This window comes from Schistocerca americana, chromosome X, assembly GCF_021461395.2.
Source record: "Schistocerca americana isolate TAMUIC-IGC-003095 chromosome X, iqSchAmer2.1, whole genome shotgun sequence".
Lineage (NCBI taxonomy): Eukaryota > Metazoa > Arthropoda > Insecta > Orthoptera > Acrididae > Schistocerca > Schistocerca americana.
The window spans coordinates 103,930,062-103,951,030 of record NC_060130.1 but is presented as its reverse complement, the minus strand read 5'-3'; the positions used below and the strand labels follow the sequence as shown (position 1 = coordinate 103,951,030).

Below are 20,969 nucleotides of genomic sequence, written 5' to 3'. Positions count from 1 at the left end.
ACAGACAGACAAGCTGGTGGTTGTCATCCCTACATAGAATACAGCACAGTGGTTGCAGCTTAGCTTGTAGATCACATGACTGGTTTTACAGATAGCCTGCCTTTGATAGGATAGGTGATGTTTGTGACCAGACTGGAGTAGGTGGTGGTGGGAGGATGTATGGGACAGGTCTTGCATCTAGGTCTATAACAGGGATACTAGCTGTGAGGTAAGGGGTTGGGTGGGGGGTTGTGTGGGGATACACGAGTATATTGTGTAGATTTGGTGAATGGCAGAATACCGCTGTGGGAGAGGTGGGACGGATAGTGGGCAGGATGAGAGGTAGTCGAAACCCTGGTGGAGAATGTAATTCAGTTGCTCCAGTTGTGCGTGGTACTGAGTTATGAGGGGAATGCTCGTCTGTGGGCAGACGGTGAGACTTTGGGAGGTGGTGGGAGACTGTAAAGATGAGGCATGGGAGATTTGTTTTTGTACAAGGATGGAAGGATAATTACAGTCTGTAAAGGCCTAGTGATACCCTCAGTATATTTCGGAACCAACCGTTCATCACTGCAAATGTAACAGCCATGGATGGCTTGGCTGTATGGAAGGGACTTCTTGGTATGGAATGGGTGGCAGCTGTCGAAGTAAAGGCATTGCTGGTGGTTAATAGGTTTGATGTAGACAGAGTTACTGATGTAGCCATCTTTGAGATGGAGGTCAACATCTAGGAAGGTGGCTTGTTGTGTTGAGTAGGCCCAGGTGCAGTGAATGGGGAAGAAGGTGTTGAGGTTCTTGAGGAATGTGGATAAGGTGTCCTCACCCTCAGTCCAGATAGCAAAGATGTCATCAGTGAATCTGAACCACGTGAGGGGTTTAGGATTCTGGGTGTTTAGGAATGCTTCCTCTATATGGCCCACGAACAGGTTGTCATAGGATGGTGCCATGCAGTGCCCACAGCCGTACACCAGATTTTTGGTATATAATGCCTTCAGTGGAAAACTGTGGGTGAGGATATAGTTGCTCATGATGACTAGGTAGGAGGTTTTTGGTTTGGAATCCATCAGACATTGGGAAAGGTAGTGTTTAATAGTTGTAAGGCCATGGGCATCAAGGATGTTAGTGCAAAGGGAGGTGGCATCAATAGTGATGAGCAAAGTACCATGTGGTAAAGGAACAGGAACTGTGGAAAGTTAGTGGAGGAAATGGTTGGTATTTTTTATATAGGAGGGTGTGTTCCAGGTAATAGAGTGAAGGTGTCGGTCTATGAGAGCAGAGACTCTCTCAGGGGGGCACAGTAACCAGCCACAATGTAGCATCCTGGGTGGTTGGGTTTATGTCCTTCAGGAAGCATGTAAACGGTAAGAGTGTGGGGACTGGTAGGGGTGAGGAGAGAGATGGACTCTGGGGAGATTCTGGGGTGGGCCTAAGGTTTTGAGGAGAGACTGGAGATCATGCTGGATTGCTGAAATGGGCTCACTGTGGCAAGGTTTGTATGTGGATGCATCTGATAGCTGATGGAGTCCTTCTGCTAGGTAATCCTTGCAGTTGGAAACAACAGTGGTAGAGTCTTTGTCCACAGGTAGGATAATAAGGTTAGTATCAGTTTTTAGGTGGTGGACTGCGGTTCTTTCTGCAGATGTAAGGTTAGCTTGCAAGTTGAGAGATTTGGGGAATGATGGTGAGGCAAGGTTCGAGGTTACTATATTCTGGACAGTTAACAGGGGCTGATTTGGAAGAAGTGGTCACGGTTGGATGGAGGAGTGGACTGAGTCAGGCAGTGTTCAACACTGGCCTTTAGCTGTGTCTGATTTGCAGGGTTGGTGGTGAAAAACTCTAGGGACTGGGAGAAGGAGAGAAGGTCTTTAACAAGTCCTGCATGTTTGAATTTGTGAGTGGGGCAAAATTTGAGGCCTTTGGAAAGGACTGATATTTCTGTGGGGCTAAGGCTTCAGAAGGAAAGGTTCATGACTGTCTTTCGGTTCTGTTTAGGTTCTGGATTCTGTGCGGTGGTGGGAGGGAGTTTTAGATGCTGGGGTAAGTGCAGTAGGTGTGCGAGACAGGATTTGTCAGCTATGAGTGGACGTGGGGGAGGTTTGGAGGTTGTTGTAGAGGTGGCAGACAGTGGTACTCCAAGGTGGAAGTAGGAAGTGAGCAGAGTGGAGACTTTTTTGAGGTAGTATTGTGCAAGTTGCTCTAGTTCCTAGAGGGAAAAAGTTTCAATGTGTGTTATGTGTTCCAGGAATTTTGGATTACATAGCAAAACAATTTTATGGGTGGAGAGAGAGTAATGCAAGGAGGTTTGGGGCTTGAATGATGTGGTTTTGCAGGACTATGTTGGTGAGGGCTAAGGATTGGCGGAACCTGAACAGATGGAGGTCACTGTGGGAGGAAGGGTGGCAGCAGGAGATGGGTAATTTGATGGTAAGGCCATTTGGAGGGGGGGGGGGGGGGTTTCTATAAGCCAAGCCAAAATGTAGGAACAGTATGTAGGACTAGATTCTGGCTAGGGATAAGGGAACTTCTCTGTAATGACGCAGATGGAAGGAGGAAGGAGCCATTGTGGTGGAAAAAACGCGAAAAATACATAAACAATGTAGAATTACGTCCAAAAAATCGCAAAAATACTTCAAAATATGTGGGAAAAATCACGAAAACGATGAAAGGGATGAAATAGGGGGAAACAAGATGAAATCCTAGAGAGTACGATGATAGCGAAAGGCGAAAACCCACTAAAATTGGCATTGAGTCACGATGGGATAAAAGAAAAGATATAAACAAACAAAAAATATTTTACTGCTAGTCTGAGAGCGGATAAGTGTGAAGAAGGACGGCAAACATGACTGGATGAGGTGAAATTAGTAGGTGCGAACTGGAATAGAATGGAGTAGGAGTGGGAGTGGGGAGGGGTTGGTAGGATGAGATACAAGATCGTGTGGCACTGGATAGACGTGGGAAATAACACGCGAAAATACGGGAGAGTGCCGCAGGGAGAGTGATCAGTTTGAAGGTGTAGGATTAATGATATTGGCGGGAGTAATGTCGAACATAAGACGCTGCAACAACAATCAGCATGGTGGTGTAGCCATCTGCTGTGTGTGGCCGAGACGATTGACACAGTGTGGTTCATAAGTAGAGCATGCAGTAAGCTGACAAGAGAAACACAGGAAAGAATGAAAGGAGGATGGACATTGAGTATAGTAATGCATTAGAAAATAGTAAAAAAGGAAAATAGAACTGCATTAGGATGGAAGAAAAGTCGTCAGGCAAAATCAAACATTGGAAAATCGAGGACGGAATGCAACAATATTGTGAATAGGATGGTTGCTACTCACAATATAGTGGAGATGCTGAGTCGCAGAACAAAAAGACTGTCACAAAACGAGCTTTCGGTCAACAAGACCTTTGTCAAAAATAGATCTCATACACACACACTCACACACACACACACACACACACACAAATACAACTCACACACACATGACCACAGTCTCTGGCAGCTGAAGCCAGACTCCAAGCAGCAGCAGCAGCAGCAGTGCATGATTGGAGAGGCAACTGGGTGGGGGTAAGGAGGAGGCTGGGGTGGGGAAGGGGAGGAGTAGCATCATGGCTGTGGTCATGTGAGTGTGAGTTGCGTTTGCATGAGTGTGTCAGTGTGTCAGTCATTCATTTCTGAGAAAGGTATTGTTGGCTGAAAGCGTTTTTTGTGACAGTGTTTTTGTTGTACCTATCTGCAACACAGAAACTCTGCTACATGGTGAGTAGCAACTACCCTTTTCATAATATTGTTACATTCCATCCTGGATTTTCCAGAGTCACATGAAGTTTTGACAAGGCCCTATATATACTTTTCAGTATTACTCATATAACACAGCAAGGTTTACATATGTATATACAAAAACTATTAAATACAATAAGTAGGAAATGTTAGTTGCTGGGACTACACATAAATTAGAATGGCCGAGTATGCATGATTACATCTATAGGTGATTTCAATTGATGGAAGCAGTTCATACTGTACATTTCCATATCAGCTTACAGGGATCACATTCTTAGAATACAGAAGCTTATAATAAGTGTAATAATAATAATAATAAACAATTACACTACTGATACTGAACATGCTAAAAGTATTTGAATCAGAGGCATATCAAAAATAATCACAAAATATTTTTGAGAATAACGTTTAATTCAATCATATCATTGTAGGTCATTTTTCTGGTGATACCTTCATACATACTATGCATTACTATAAAACAGCATTCACTGGACATACATTCTGGAGGATGACAGTTCAAACCCGTGTCCTGGCAGAGTTAGGTTTTCCATGACTTCCTTAAATCATTCCAGGAAAATGTCAGGATGGTTCCTCTGAAAATGCACAGCTGATTTCCTTCCCAATCCTTGACATACTTGGAGCCTGTGTTCTGTCTTTAATGACCTTGATGTCAATGGGACATTAAACCCAATCTTCCTTCCTTCCTTTTCAATACAGAATTAATTAGCATAGTACAAATTTTAAAACAAAGTCATTAAAAGTGTTGTCACACTGAATCTTGTATACTACTGTACCCTGATGGAGTAATAACCAATATACTAGGCGCGTATGACCCCAGTTGTTTTTTGCATCCTAAAACAAAACAAAACATTGCCTTAGAGATTAAAAATGAGTTAAGCTTTGCCTCAGAGTAACAAATGAATTTCATGTCTGAACAAGATCAAAAAAGAACTAAACATAAGTTGTCAGTCAACAGCTTCTATGGAATTAATGAATATATGATTTCTCACCACTAAATTAAATTCAGTCTATGAACATTCTGACTTTCATAAATTTTAATGTGTGCATATTGAAAGTCAAAATATTTGTATGCTTGTATGTTTTGAGAATTTCACTCTTGTTGCCATAATTAATGATATTTTACTATATTTGTCATTTCTCTGTGCTCAACATCCCATCACTGTTGATGCATTTTTGGCATGCTGAATCATTACAGACCTGAAGAATGAAGCAAGTGCTAAATATTTTCACTGCCCTTAGCAACAGACGAGGATATCTCAAGTGATGCCTGGTATGATCATGTCAGTGATAGTGCTCTATGATCAGAAACAGTGGCATATAATCACATTCAGAAAAACAGTGGCATTTAATCACATTCAGAATGTTCTGTTTCACATGTCTGAGACCTGTAAATACTATACTCTAAGTATACATACTGTACATACATATTGCATACATACTGTAAGTATGTAGTTGAATGTGTATGTGATGGTGTGTTAATTTCATACTGGGTTTGTCCAGTATTATTGGCAGATAAATGTATATTACATGATCTGTATCTGTTCTCAAAATTACATCTGTAAATATTGCTGATTGCTGAGTCTAAATGCATGTAGTTTAGTAAAACAAATCAAAATAAATTTTGTTTCATACCTAGATCTCTTAACAAATATTCAGACTTTGGAATTTTTTATTTTATTAGTACTTCATATTCTGCCGTATCTGTTTCATGGAGAGCATATTGATTAAATGTAAATTTTGTATGTTTTTAAAATTATCTTGAGAAGTATTGTGTATGTATCTTTGTGACATGGATGCTAAATAAATACAAATACAAGCATTTTCCAGTTATTATTTCATGTACAGGGGATAGAAAAAATGTGGTCACACTGAAAACCACAACACATTACCATGCATAATACAGTGTAGGAGAACCATCAGCATTCAAAACAGCTTCCCGTCACCTCTGAATGGATGAATACAGCTACCGTCGCAGGTTTGAATCCTGCCTCGGGCATGGATGTGTGTGATGTCCTTAGGTTAGTTAGGTTTAAGTAGTTCTAAGTTCTAGGGGACTGATGACCTCAGACGTTAAGTCCCATAGTGCTCAGAGCCATTTCAACCATTTTTGATAAATACAGGTCCTTTATGATTTTCAAGTGAATCTTATACTATTATTCCTGCAAAATAGTGGCAAGTTCAGGTAAAGATAATGGAGGTAGATAGCAATCACACAACCTTCTTTCCTAAGCAGACCATAACGACTCAATAATATTGAGATCTGGTGATCTTGTGGTAGCCATGAGAGATGCAGTAATTCATCCTCATGCTCAAAGAACCAGTTCTGTATTATGTAAGCTGTGTGAAGAGCTTTCTTGCATCACAGCCTCACCATTGGGAAACAAACACTATACCTTGGGATGGATGTGATCAGTCTGAAGTGCCACATTATCCTTTGTAGTAATGGAACCTTGCAGAGAAATCATGGGGCCCATGGAATACCACAATATGGCTGTCCAAATCATCACTAAACCCCCTTTATGTTTCAGTCTTCAGATGTAAAATCAGCCACAAGTTTTAAATACATGAAACAGTGATACGAATGTGCGGTGTCTGTTCTTTTGGACGTGCCCAAAAGAACATTCATATAACTGAGTCACGATAATCACTGTGTCTGGGTGGCACAGTGGTTAATGCAACTGCCTAGTGTAAGCAGGAGATCCCAGGTTCGAATCCAGCACACGTTTTCACTCGTTGTCACTGATTCTGCATAAAGTCCTGATGCAGAAGACATTAATAGTTTCTTCTCTTTCCTTTCGTCTCTCCCCCCTCCACCTTCAATATACCTAACGTAGCGAAACAAGACTGATCCAACCAACAGAGCTTCTTCCATTGCTCCAAGTTTTATGGCTTCTGCACCATACCCTCCTTTACAGTCATTTGGGTCAATAATGAGTAGTTTTGAAAATTCAGATAGCCTAGAAATTTCCTGATTCTTTAGTGTCGTTTTGGTGCTGACAGGATTCGCGAGTGAGACATTCAGTGTTCCAGTGACTTTTGCAGTTGTTGTCCTCTTATTTTTCATGACAGTCATCTTCAATGACTATCTGCCGCAATGACTCACCACACACCTTCGTCCGTATTGTGACTTAGGTCTGATGTTTCTCCCACTTTCCTTGTATGTGGTAAAAGTATTCAGTATGGTGTCTCTTGAAATACCAAATACTTTGGCTAGCTTGGTTGCAGAAGCATCCACCATAACAATACCATTAATTCTGCCCATGTTCGAAACCACTTCGCTCCAACATTACGCACTAAGAACGAAAAAAACCACTGTTCTGGCTACGACTGACACTCGCAACATATTGAGGCCATTTCACAGGTGCCGCATGTGGTCAGATTCAACAGCACAACCTGCAGGCTTGGCTGGCATCTGCATTTCTATTCAAGAACGGAATTTTCACGGAGTTACCATATCTTTGTCGAACCCCTGTGTATGATGATTATAACCACAGTATGAAAACGTCACCTATACTACATACGGCCTAAGGGAAGAAACCGTGTGTTTATAGACATATATATTCTATAAAGATTTTTTTTATACCCAAGCTCATCTTCAGGATGACAGTCTTACTTTTCGAAACTGGTCAATACAAATCAGTTCTGAACACGATCCTGGCTATAAAAATTCTTTAAAGTACGTTCTGATCACTCCTTCTCATTTCTTATCACGAGAAACTTCAATGGTACGTATTCTTTTCGCATTTTCATTGTCCAAGGGCGTTTCCCTCGCAGATGGATTTTAACTGATTGTAATATTTCCCGATGTGCGACGTTGCTTATTGCTAGGTAGAGGAATATTTCCGTGAAAAATGTGTACAAAATATTTCTCAACATCCAACAGTTTTCATTAAATGTCTTTGGCGCTAGTCGCAGTGGCAATAGCTATCAACAACATCGATATTCAAAGAATGTGAATTTAACACACCAAGATGGCTGTACGACGAAAACAGTTTTGAGTCCCTATCGAATTGGAACAAATTCTGTGGATGTTTTTGCACTGTGAGTACAAATTAGTTCACTGCTGCAATTAGAAATATCAGTCATGCGGCGAATCTTTTGTTGCGCGTGTATTGTATTTGGTACGAATTCCTACGTTGTTAATGAAAACAGATGCGCTTTCCCTGACCAGATCTAAGTATGGAATCTGGGTGAAACTATAGTTTCCAGAGCAAATTAACCGATCATAGGGTTTGATATGCAGTAAGCATACACACAGGCATCAGAGAGACATCGCTTGTGCATTTGCATTAGTTGTCATGCTGTATTTCGGTGCAGCTGTTGTGTGATTTGTTTATCATTCATGTTGGACGGGACACAGCCCTGATTGCTCACTTTATAATCGAATATGTGTCGCATATCGGTATAATGAACGTACTGTGCTGTTACAATACGACACAATTGGTAGAAATTACGTAGGTCTGATGTTCTTCGCTATTTGGTCATGCTTGTAGGATGTGTGCAGCTGTCAACAGCAAAGGCCTAGGTGTTTTACAAAAACCACTGCTTGTGAATATTCGTGAAGTGGTCTGTTTCAAGTGTTACGCGATTATTTGTGCGTTGTACAACATTAGTTCTTGCTAATAGTGACTTGAGCCTCCAGTGATTAATATCCATAGTAACAAAATTTGCTGTCACAGTTGGTGGGATGTTGTTGCAACAGGCGCCATATTTTTGTCAAAAGGTATGTTTGGATTTCAATGTATCCTTCAATATGTAATGTGGCATATTTGTCTCAACGATTGCTATTTGATTATACGAAAGTTAAAACGTATGACAACATTTCAACTACTGGACACTCTGAAAACATTCAGAAACATTCAGTTATTATGAAAGTATGAATTAATCTCACACACACAGACAGAGAGAGAGAGAGAGAGAGAGAGAGAGAGAGAGAGAGAGAGAGAGAGAGAGAGAGAGAGAGAGAGAGAGAGAGAGTGTGTGTGTGTGTGTGTGTGTGTGTTTTTAGTATGGATCAGAGTCAGACAACAAATCCAGCTGTTGCTGTGGGTGTCATTCGAGAAGACAGTTCACAGGGTAGAGAAAAGCGGTGGCTTATCACTTCCTGTGGAACCTGTCTGTTAAACCTAACATCAGGTTGGTGATAACTTTGCTGCTTTTATTTGTTATGGAATTTGGAAATCTGTTAACATACTGTATATCTACATAACCTTCCGGAAAACATTATACATATTTGATGGGCTATAAATACAAAAATTGGAACAACCAGTCATCATGTTGGGTGATGTAAACCCTCTAAATGTTTTTATTGCTATACACAATAATATTTAGCTGCATATTTTGTAATGAAGTTTTCATCTTCAAATGCACATGCGACTTAACCTGTATTTGTCTGAAGCAGTTGTATGTTGTTGTTGTTATCTGGAGGTTTTTCTGCACTCCCCTCTGGAAATACGGAAGCGTCCGAACCCACCCGTCTGCTTTGACCCATGACGTCACAAATATGGCGGAAACAAAAACAAACACACACACTTTCCAGAAGAAGCCTAATGACACTAACGGGACAAGCGCGGGAAATGGGGTGTTTTGGGTGAGGGGCAAACTAAATATAAACAAATTTAGACGCCTTGAGTAGCTACAACGTGTAAGTGAAGACAGCCATGCATGAATACCCACCCACCTCCCCAGGGGTCGTAACCCCTGCAACCCATAGAAGATAAAGATGCTTCAGTAGCTGATTAGTGTTTTTTGCCTTTTAAAAAATAATCTCACGGGATAGAACGAACAGATCAGAAAGATAAATATAATAAACTAAAACAGAAATTCGAGGAAACAGATAATTAAAATAAGTAATAAGTGTTTTTAAATTTAAAAAAAAAATTGCATGAGATAGAACGAACAGACCAGAAAAGTAAATAAAATAAGATAAAACAGAACTGGAGACAGCCACACTCAAACCAAACTCCGCGCCGTCGTGACATCACACACAACACCCTTACGTTACAGGTCAAAGCCGACGCGTGGGATCGGACGCTTCTGTCGACCCTCCCCTCTAATGGAGGGCATGAGTTTACGACATATGCTCTGCACCTTGTAATGCACCATTGTTTCTATGTAGCTCCGTTGATAGCTGGCAGTAATGCTGATGGAATTTATCTAGAAACTTTGTGAACCTATGGAGGTATTAGCAGCTCAGGTTTTTAATGGTGGTGATTGTTACAGATTTTCAACTACATGTTTGAAAAAGTGCCTGTCTTGCACAGGGGTGTGTGGGCAATATATTTCAATACTCTTTTAAATGTCTCTTGTTTTTCATCAATAGGACACTGGAGCATTAGTGCTGTTTTTGTTATAGCCTACCCTTAGCCATTCTTGCCTATTGAAATTTCCAGGTGAAAACCAAAAACATTTCTGTGGTAAATGTTCTTGTGAAGAAAGAGGGTGATCAGAGATGGCATGACAACAGTGGCAGTTAAATGAAGTTTCAGATGTACAAATATCAGATTACAATTGTAAATTCAACTTTATTTTTCGTGTGTTGTAACATCTGAACAAAAAATGTGGACAATACATACAAAATCTTCCAAATGATAGATTTCTTACTTTTAATGATGATGAAAGTAGCTATGAGAATTAAAAAAAAATCTTGCTGAGTAGTTACAATTCAGTGTTGGTGGGGGGGGGGGGTGGTGAGAGTAGTTTTTGCGTGTGATAAATACCATCAATTGAACTTACATCTTTCTGTTGTTAGTGGGGTCGTCACAGGTAGTATTTTGATATATCAAGAATCTTTGTTTCAGAATGACAGTCCTTTCTCTCAAAAATGTGGAAGTATTGTTAGTGTTATAGGTGCATTTACTAAGCCAAGATAATAAAACATTAGTCTTGTGCTGTCTTGAAAGAAAGATATGTTGAAGAAAATGATTAGTTTGATGGTTGCACAACAAAAGTAAAACAGTTTTTATTGCAACATAAAAATTAGAGTTAATTGTGCTATGCTCATAGTGATTCACATTTTATTTTGGTCACTTGAGCTGCCCATATGAACTGTTAAGTTGGGATAACGTTAACAGCATTTCTTGTCTTCCACTATGTGAAAGAAAAGCAAAATGTACTCTTCTCTGCTGACTGAATAATAATTTTAAAGTTCACAATATCTAATGTGATTAATCGGTGAAAGTTTACAAAGTAAGGATGTAACAATGGCCTGTGCTGAAGTAATAAGTGTAAATGTTAGGCATTACATTCCCATTTTTCGTGAGTTTATGAGAATAATATTGTTTGTGATGCACTGAATTTTTATGTCACTAATTATGGGCTGTTTTAAAAGTAGCCGAATTTTTTTAATGAAAAGTTATCGAATGCATCTCGCTTTATGGAAAAGCCTCTTACATTGTGCTTACTTTTTCTGTATGTTGTTTGAATGTAATTTTAGTATTGTTATTTAATTTTCAGAGTTTATATATAAAGTTATTCCATTTGTAGTTGAAGAGAAACTGCAATGTCATCAATGAAATGTTATTCATTGACAAATACTTCATTTTTTTGTAGTTAGGTATGTGTAAGACTTCCTCTTGGAAATAATAATTATCCTTTTGTTTTTGGAGAGGGTCTGCCTTCAACAAAACATAATTTTTCTTTTTATTTCCGAGACATGTTTCACCGAAGTTTAGCATCATCAGTGGCTTTTTTATTATCTTTCTTTAAAACAGGAAAAATGGTTGTTACGACTTTAACACACACAAATTTGTGTTTTTAAGACAGTATTCACGTATTTGAAAAACAGAGTTTTGTATATATACCTCATCATCACATGATAGGGATTTCCTGGATTTTTATTTTATTTGATGCAGTTGTTTTGTTTCACAGTGTGTCATCTGCAGCCATGTGGAACTTAATGTAGAAAAGTTATTTACTTCAAAATTTTACGATTGAGCATGTTACGGCTATGCCTGCTATTAACTGATGTTATGTGGAATTGTGTGTGTGTGTGTGTGTGTGTGTGTGTGTGTGTGTGTGTGTGTGTACACAACATGTTTAACTGTTCTACATTAAGTTCTATGTGGTTGCAGATGATATCCTGTGAAATGAAACGTCTGCATTAAATAACATAAAAATCCAGGAAATCCACACCCTGTGGTAACAAGGTATACATACAAAACTTTATCTTGTTTTCAAATATGTAAACACTGTCTAAAAACACTCAAATTTCTATGTGTACAACTAGTAAAAGGGTCAATCCATATGAAGTGGTCCAGTGATGGTTGCTTGACCATTTTTTAAATATTTTAATTTTGTTCTATGTGATTGCCCCATATTTGAGAAGTTTAAAACAGTTTTTTAAATCATTTATCTTGCACAGTTACTGGATGGCGGCCATTTTTATTTGTAGGCAAGCAACAATTTTTCAGTCTGGAGACATAAGCGAAAATTTGAAAATCTCTGCACTGGGTTGAGTTACAACATTGCGATTCACATGATTGTTTTTAGAAAAATGTCCTCTACAACATTGTCTATTACACAAAATACCCTAAATTCAAAAATAACCAGTCAAAATGACCTCGCATGTTTGGTATCCAAGTTTTCAAAAAAACACTTTTTAGGCTCGGAAATAGCAAACAAGGAGTGTGATTTATGAGACTCTATTTTTTTCCTATAGTTAGATATCATACACTGCTAGCCTCATATAGAGCAAGAGCACTTACAAATGTTTCCTCAATATTTTATGAATTTTTGAAATTTGAAAATTTTCATTTTTTGTAATGTTTGGGGTTAGTTATCTCAGGTGGGACTGTATATAAAAATATGATTTTTGCACAGTTTGTACACCTATATGGTGGCAACGCACTGTAAAAATTTCAATATTGATATCGGACTGTGAACAAAGTTATGAATTTTTGAAAATGAGGAAATAATTCACGTTACTCTACAACTGATCGTATGGCTGTTGCCTATTTAAATGGTTCATTGTTTCATTGTAATAAAATTTAATTGTGACATAATTTAATGAACACTATCACCCAACATTCATTTAGTTTATTTATTTTTAATAATTCAATATTAAACAATAGGAGCTTTTGCTATTGTTCTATGGTAATAAAAATGCCCATTTACGTTTATTGTCAATAAAGAAGTACATTATTGCTAGGTGTGGCATTGTAGAAGTACATTACTGCTAGGTGTGGCAATGGTGTAGTCAGTCTGTTCTGAAACCTCGGTTCGAATGGACGTACATACTTCATCGAGAGTGTAGAATGTGTTATGTGCTTTGTTCTGTCTGTAATTTGTAATTAATTTTAAGAGATTAACTGGAATGCAATAACATGGATGAACAGTGCTCTGCTGGACAGATGGCAAGTGAAGTGTGTCACAAAATAGTTTGTGGTTCAGTTTCCAAAAACTTGAAAAATGTCTATGACTCTGATGAAGTTACACAAACTTTGTTTAAATTGCGAGTAAGTTCTTCTTTAACATCAGTGTGTGAGTATCATGAGAAGAAACATATTCTACAGTACAACCACATTTTTGGAAGGAAGTGCTGTGATCCACTTAAAGTTCATAAAAAGCCTATTACTAAAGGTTTGAGGGAAACAAAACTGGAACATTTGTCCTTGTTATGTGAGAGTTAAATAGTTTCCCAAGTGAAACATAATGTGACTCCTGGAAATACCCCGTGCCCAAATTTTTACTCAAAAATATTTGTTGTGAAACCACAACCAGAATCATGTAACCTTGTTAATGACACTTATATTCCTAATGAGGAAGCTGTTAGCATGTTGGATTTTGCTTGTTCTACTTCAGATGTATCTCGTGCTTCAAAAATAATAAATTTAAGTAGCAGAAATAGAAAAGCGGCTACTGAAAATAAAGTAAAACAAATTTCAGACAAAATTAGAAAAGACTTAGAATCATGCTTTAATAATAGAGATTTCTGAAGAAGAAGAAGAAGAAGAAGACCTACCACCAGCATCATCTGACACTGAATGTTTGAGCTTAATAGAGAAATTAAAAATTAAATGTTCAGTGACATCTAAAGAGAAAAAGTTAAAATTTTAAGTTTGCTCCCTGAAAAAATTGTTCATGAATTCAACGTTTCTCATTGTTTGGTTAAATTAACCCAGAAATCAGTGAAAGAACAAAGCATTGCATTCTTCAAAATTTGCCATGCTGTTTTTGTTCCTTCTGCAGCAGTGTTCTGAGTTGTTTTGTGTACCATGGAGAATTAATACCATGTCTTTTTAATTTCTTTGGTGTACTTCTCTCAATTGCCATCAGTACTATTTCTTTGAATCCACATGTGGTCTACCGTTACTTAATCAGAGTGGGAGAAGTGGAGACTTTCTCTTGGGGAGGCATCAAGCGAATTTTTATCTTCTTTTTTAAATAAATGTGTTTTGCATTTATTTTTTGTATGTTTGGATGTTAACGGTATTCAGTCTTGCTACAACCACTGTGTCGTCTCTAATCCCTGAATTCGTCATTATTTTCTTAACCATTTAAATTTCAAGTGGGCTCCTGAACTAATTGCTGAAAATAATTTCCTGAGAAAGATTTCAGTACAACTTCGGATGATTTTTTTTTTTTTGCCACCATATCAAGGGTAGATTGAAGTTGCCACCAATTATAACTTTGAGTGGGGTACCGGTTTGAAATGAGACTTGAGTTTTCTTGGAACTGTTTAACAACTTTACCATCTGAGTCTATCCATTCTGAACACTGTTAGGTCATTTGCAAAAATTTTGGCTGAACTTATTTCCAGTTTTAGCCATCTTTCCATACATAATTATTTAAGCTTCAGTGCTTTCTGTTAGCACTTGGAGCTGGTTGTTTCCCAACACAGCTACAACAGTTTACAGTTAAAATACTAATTGTTGCTAGTTCTACCTTCATGTGTTTGCCTTGCCCCCTCTCAGACTGAAGTTCTTTCTGTAGTTTCCTGAGACCCTCTAACCTTAAAAAACGCCCATTCCTCCCTGACAGCTCCCACTGCTTGTATAGTTGCCTTGTGTGTAGTGGACCCCCTGGCATATTAAGCAGAACCCAGAAACCCATTACCCTATGATGTAAGTATCTACTTCTATACTTCTCTAGCCACCTTCCGGTGCATAGTGGATGGTGCTTTGTGTACCAGTGTCAGTGATTATATTTTGGTCTCTTCTAAAGATATTTGTAGGAGGAAGCAATATGTTGTTTGAAACTTCTAGAAATGTCCACTCTCAGAACTTTAATAGTAGACCAAACAGTGTTGCAGAATGTCCCTCTTGCAGCATCTGTCACTGGAGTTGGTTGATTGCCTCTGTGATGCTTTTGTGCTTTCTAAGTGTACCTGTAACAAAACACACTGCTCTTTGGATCTTCTCTATTTTGTCTATCAGTCCTGTCTGCCATTGATCCCAACTGATGAGGAATATTAAAGTATTGGTCAAACAAGCATTTTGTAAGCTATCTCCTTTGTGCATGGACTAAACTTCGTGGGGATTCTTCTACTGAATCTCTCTTCCATCTACATTACCCGCAATTAATTTTACGTTGTCATCCCACTTCAAATCTCTCCATACTTGTGCTTCTGGATACAGGGTGGTTATAATTAAACTTTGGCTACTTGAGCCAGTGAGTGCAGGAAACTATTTACTGTACGGTACCAAAATTTTTAGGGATGATGTGCAGACTGTGCACTGCAGGATTTGTGTTATTGTGTAGTATTTATGTTGTGACTTACCATTAAATCCTGGTACTGGTACAGCAATGTAGGGTTGAAACATGAGCATCAATGTGCATTACAGTTACAAGCAATCAACATGGATCTGACCAAGGCAAGCAGGGCTACTCATAAAGCTGTTTTATCAAAATGACAGCAATAGTGCTGCTGCTATTCACAAGTTTAGATACATTAATGGAATATGACAGATTCTCTTTCTGCACAGGTATTGAAAACCATGATTTGTAATTTCAGACTAATTGACCATTGAAGAATTGTTCGTGAGAGGTGCAGACGGTCAGTTGTGCAACAAATTGTTGAAGTTACTGTTGCCATGGCCGAGAACACGGGATGCAATGTGCAGTCTTCAAGCATCGCACAAACTGTGTCATGACAGCTGAACATTTCGTGGTCTACCATTATTTCGGGCAGTAGTAGAGCAAACCCTAATATGGTTCCAGGCTGTTATGGATGCAGATGGTCATCACGTTGATAAATGTTTTTAACTTAGTACATGAATATGGTACACAATTAACAGATGTTACCCTCTCATGTGGAAACTAAAATGTGTTTCTTTCAAGAGTTTATTCATTATTTCTCTTCCGTGTGTTCTTAAAAGTATTTCCACAAAGTTTCATTGTCGTCGATCACTCATTTGTCATGGGGCCCTCTCGAGTACTGAAAGTTTGACATTAACCACCCTATATTTTATGAACGCAAGAGTTTCCATTGATTGTTGTGCTACTGTGTAATAATACAGTAAAAGGTCCGTCTATCTGTGTGTTTGCAATATGTTTCATTTCTTTGTGTTGATGGTAAGTTGCCACTCCCTGTCCTGAACATTGATCCCCTACGGGTCTTCCTGCATTTCGCTACAGTTTTCTAGCATTGCAATAGTATCATCCGTGGAAAGCCTCGTGGATTTTTTATGTTGTCTACTAGTTTATTTATTAATGTTGTGAAAAGTAATGGACCTACCGTATAACTCACCTGGGGCATGCCTGAAGTTACATCTGAAGACTTCACTCCATAATAACATTGTGTTTTCTGAATGCCAGAACTGGGAATGGGCACTTATTGTAAACTTCATTTCAGGCACATCGCAGCATTCACTTTAATGACCTATGTAGTTTGCCAAAAGCATTGCAGGCTATTTTTACTATTCTGTTTATGTATTTACTTATTTTTGCTGTTCACATAGTCATTGTTTTCAGCTGCTCAGAATCTGAAAACCGAACTCAATAAATTAATGTCAGTGCTAATTTGTACTACTTTTTTCCTATTTGTTGCTTACACATAATCTTAGTGTTGCTGAATTTAATTTTCAGGTCTGCTTTGAAACTTGGTATACAGAGTTACTGCATTAATATTTGAAGGCAAACAGTAATGTCATCAGATGAACAAATGAGATTCATTGAAGTTCCGTTGCCATGCCTTTTTTCTTCTTCTAAGATTACAAATCTGAAAATATTGTGTAGGAGTTCTGAGAATAGGTTTAATGGCATGGAGCCTCCTTACTAGACTCCACTTTGTTTTAAAGTTTTGAAAATCCTGAAGAATTCTAATTAAAGCTATGGCAGTGATGTAGGCTATATGTTAGTTGGTGTGCTGACATAGGTTAAATCAGTGTCATGTTTCTCAAGGGCTGCCAGTATAAATTTTGTTAAAGCTGAGTCACAAACATTTTCAAAATTTGTAAATCTTAGGAGAAGTAATTTATACTCATTGTTCCATTCCATTCTGTAACTTTGTTCACAGACTGGAAGTCATTAGTTTAATAAAAGCTAGTTTGTTCCTTTGGTTAATTAAAATCTAATGTTTCTTTTTTTCTATATGCCTGGTAATGATTTTAGTAAAGACATTTCACATTATGAGGAAATAATAATTAAAGTTTTTGCTTATAGCTCGAACCACTTTTATCCACCATTTCCAGCTGCCTCTCCTTTCTACATAGGCCACATCAGGCATCACTCTTGCAGTGACATTATCTTCATTGTTAACTGTATTTTCCATTAAAGTCCTGCACTATACAGATATTTAAAAAAATATTAAAATGCTTCTAGATTTTTCTGTCTGTTGTTAGTTACTGATCAGTCGTCTTAAGGGGAGTTAGAGTGGGAAATTTCTTTTCACATTTTCTGATTTTTATCTTATTGTAAAATTTGCAATTTTCCGAATAAAATTATATGTATATATCACTTATAAACTCACATGGGAAGTATTGTATTTTTTTAAAAATATAATCTACACCAGTTGAAGATGTTAAAATTTTTACGTGCATTACTTCAAGATTTAATAAAATTGGTAATTGTTTATATAGAAGGCTGTGGATTGCTGTGTTATGAAGGTTAAATTATGTCAGAAGGAGTTCCGTGTTGTTTCATAGTATAAACACGCATTGTATGTTGGAAGTGGTAATGTTTTTCCGAGGAAAAGTGACGAATAGATTTTTAAATCCCTCAAAAAGTAAAGTATGACGCCAAAACGAAGTGTTTTTAAGAAACGTGGGTTTCATCGTATTAGATTTTCGAATAAAGGGAAACATTGTGTTCAGCATGTGTTGTGTGAAGTTAGACAATGAAATACACAAAAACTCTTCAGTATCTAGAGAAACACCCATTAGTGCTTCGAAGATTAAAATAAAACATTGTGATACAGTTTTCTCAAAATGAAGGTGATGTAAATGATAGGTTAGGTTATATTCTGATAGATTTACACATCCTAACAAGGGTGTTAGGTGAATGTGTGTGTTGTAAAATATGTGGAGAGCCAGTTAGTTTACACGAAGACAGTGAGATATCAAATGGATTAGCCAGGAAACTTAACATTAATTGTGCCAGTTATAAATATACTCATTCATTTTGGAATTCTGATAAGTGTAAAGATTATTATTTTGAAGTAAATGTTAGGTGGTTTTATGGATTGAAAGCTATTGGCAAAGGACACACTGCAGCAGAAACAATGTGTGCCGTGATGAATATGCCGCATCCATCTTGTAGAATTGACAAGTATGTAGGATTTATTGGAGCTGCTGTGGAATCTGTTGCATGAGAGTCAGTGAAGGGTGCTGCAAACAGAGCTGTTGAAATAAATGATGGTATGACTGACATACCAGTAGCTTTTGATGACACTTGGCAGAAGTGTGGCTACAGTTCTAAGAATTCTGTTGCTGCGGTGACCAGTGTGGATACTGGAAAGGTAATAGATTTCCAGATTTTAACCAAACATTGTTACAAGTGTAAATCAGGGAATTAAGAAGAGCATATCTGTGACAGAAATTATGAAGGGACAAGTGGTGGTATGGAGGCCTCTGCAGCTATTGACATTTTTAGTCAATCTGTGAACGAAAGGGGAGTGTCTTACAGAGTTCTTAGGCGATGGAGACTCTAAAGCATATAACAATGTAGTAGCCCCTCAGCCTTATGGTGAGAAGATTATCACAAAACTGGAATGTATTGGTCATGTCCAGAGTAGGATGGGCACCGGGTTGAGGAAGTTGAAACAAAGTTTGAGAGACAAGAAACTTTCTGATGGTAAAACCATAAGAGGCAGGGTGACAGACAAAATGATTGATGGACTTCAGTAGTATTATGGGATGGCCATTAGAAATAATACTGAGGATTTGTTGAAAATTAAGCAGGCAGTATGGGCTACCTTCTTCCACAGGCTGTCAACTGATGAAAAACCAGTACACCACCTTTGCCCTCCTGGACATAATTTACGGTACAATTACTGCAATGCCCAGTACTCAAACAGTCCATACAGCCATAAATATTCCATCCCAGCAGCAGTCATGGATATCATAAAACCTATTTACAGAGACCTGGCAAATCCTGAATTACTTAAGAAGTGTTTGCATGGTCAGACTCAAAATCCCAATGAGTCATTCAATAATCTTATTTGGACTTGCTTAGCAAAAAAATGGTTTTGTTGGAATGAAGATACTAAAGTGTGGGGTCAGTGATGCTGTTATTGCTTTTAATGATGGTAACATTGGTAGGGTGAAAGTGCTACAAGATATGGGATTAATCCTGTAGCAAACTGCATCAGAGAACTTTAATATATGGAAAAGGTTTGCATTGATAAAGCAGAGTTTATAGCACAGTTGGCCACTAAAGAGTCCAGGAAGAAGAAAAAACTTGGAACACGATCAAGAGGATGATATACAGTATGGTGCTTCTGAGTGGTGAAAAATAAATAAAATGAGCATATATTTAGTGTGTTACAGATTTTTGACTCTTTAGAAGCCATTCCTGAAAACTTAAGTTTTCTGTTGCATTTTTCTCTAAATCTCAGAAACCACTTCGAGTAGGGTATTCCAATTTTCAGGGAGTAATAACACATATCCTGAGTCTACTGAACTAAAAGAACAACATAATGTTATGTATAATTAAAATTATTTAGGATAACGTACAGCAAAGTACACAAGATTTTAACCGTGTAATTAAAAAATTGTGTTTCTGGAAGTAGTGGCTGGAATGCAATTATTGTAGTTCAGCAGACTCAGAACATACAGTTTAATGTCCCGTAAAAGTTTCATGTCAGTGGCTACAGTGATTCCTGAAATACAGGGAAGCAGAGTCACTAAATTTGACATTGTTGGGATAGTGCATTCCAACTCCCATTAACTGATTACATGCGATGCCAATCCATCTTAAGTATCTGTTTTGTTTCTTCATACTTGAAATATTTTCAACCCACCTGGATAGCCATGTGTGTTAGCATGCTACTTGCGGGATTTGGGATGTGGATTGAATCCATTTTTTAGTGGATGGTGTGCTGGTCAGCCTGGATGTGGTGTCTTTAGATGGTTTTCCACATCAGGATAGGTGAATGCTGGGCTGGTACCAAAGTCCCACCTCTTTTACATGATTTGCAAACACTTGGAAACAGTTTGCACACTTTCACATGGGTAACACTACTCACAGATAATGGTATTCTTCCCCAGGGGTGTTAATGAGGTGGCAACGGGGGAGGGCCTCTGGTCTCCTCTTAAATTAATTATGCCAAATCAAATAGTAACCAACCGACCCCACAGAGTTGTGGGACAGAGGCACAAGAAAATTTCATTCAATCTTTTCATTTCCTCGTGATACATTTCAGAGTTTTGTTTAATTTGGCATATTATGTCTTGATTGTGTTACACTTGAAGTATGTGTGGATGAATATTTGTACAGACAGCTCTTTATCAGCATGTCCTCCTTATTATGAGCACTCATTTTAACTGCTATGCTATCTGAGTGTGCCTGCAGGCCTGATTCAAACTCTCATAGTCATTGATGATTCCTCTTATGGTGACCAGACACTACAGACAGATGTTCTATAGTGTGTGGTTGTTGCGTCTGGAAATGATAGGAGGAAACATGAAAATGAAAGTTTGAACTGGGCGTCAAGGCATGTTCAGAAAGATGAACAGTCAAGGTGAAAGCTTGTGCTGAATAAATTATCATGACATATTCATTGTATAGCAGTTTCAACCTTTCTGAATGATTA

At 38.1% G+C, this 20,969-nt stretch overlaps 1 protein-coding gene across 3 annotated transcripts in view; it reads left to right on the top strand.

The window, feature by feature from the left end:
* The first annotated feature begins 7,707 nt into the window (after positions 1–7,707).
* LOC124554988 (sarcolemmal membrane-associated protein-like) overlaps positions 7,708–20,969 on the top strand; it is a 337,706-nt gene continuing 324,444 nt past the window's right edge. For 2 of the 3 annotated variants that reach the window (XR_006968506.1, XM_047128729.1), the window contains exon 1: positions 7,708–7,819. The gene's annotated coding sequence lies outside the window, so the exon portion shown is untranslated. Of the gene's footprint in view, positions 7,820–11,850; positions 11,926–20,969 lie in introns of all 3 variants that reach the window. The other variant, XM_047128730.1, reaches the window with a different exon arrangement.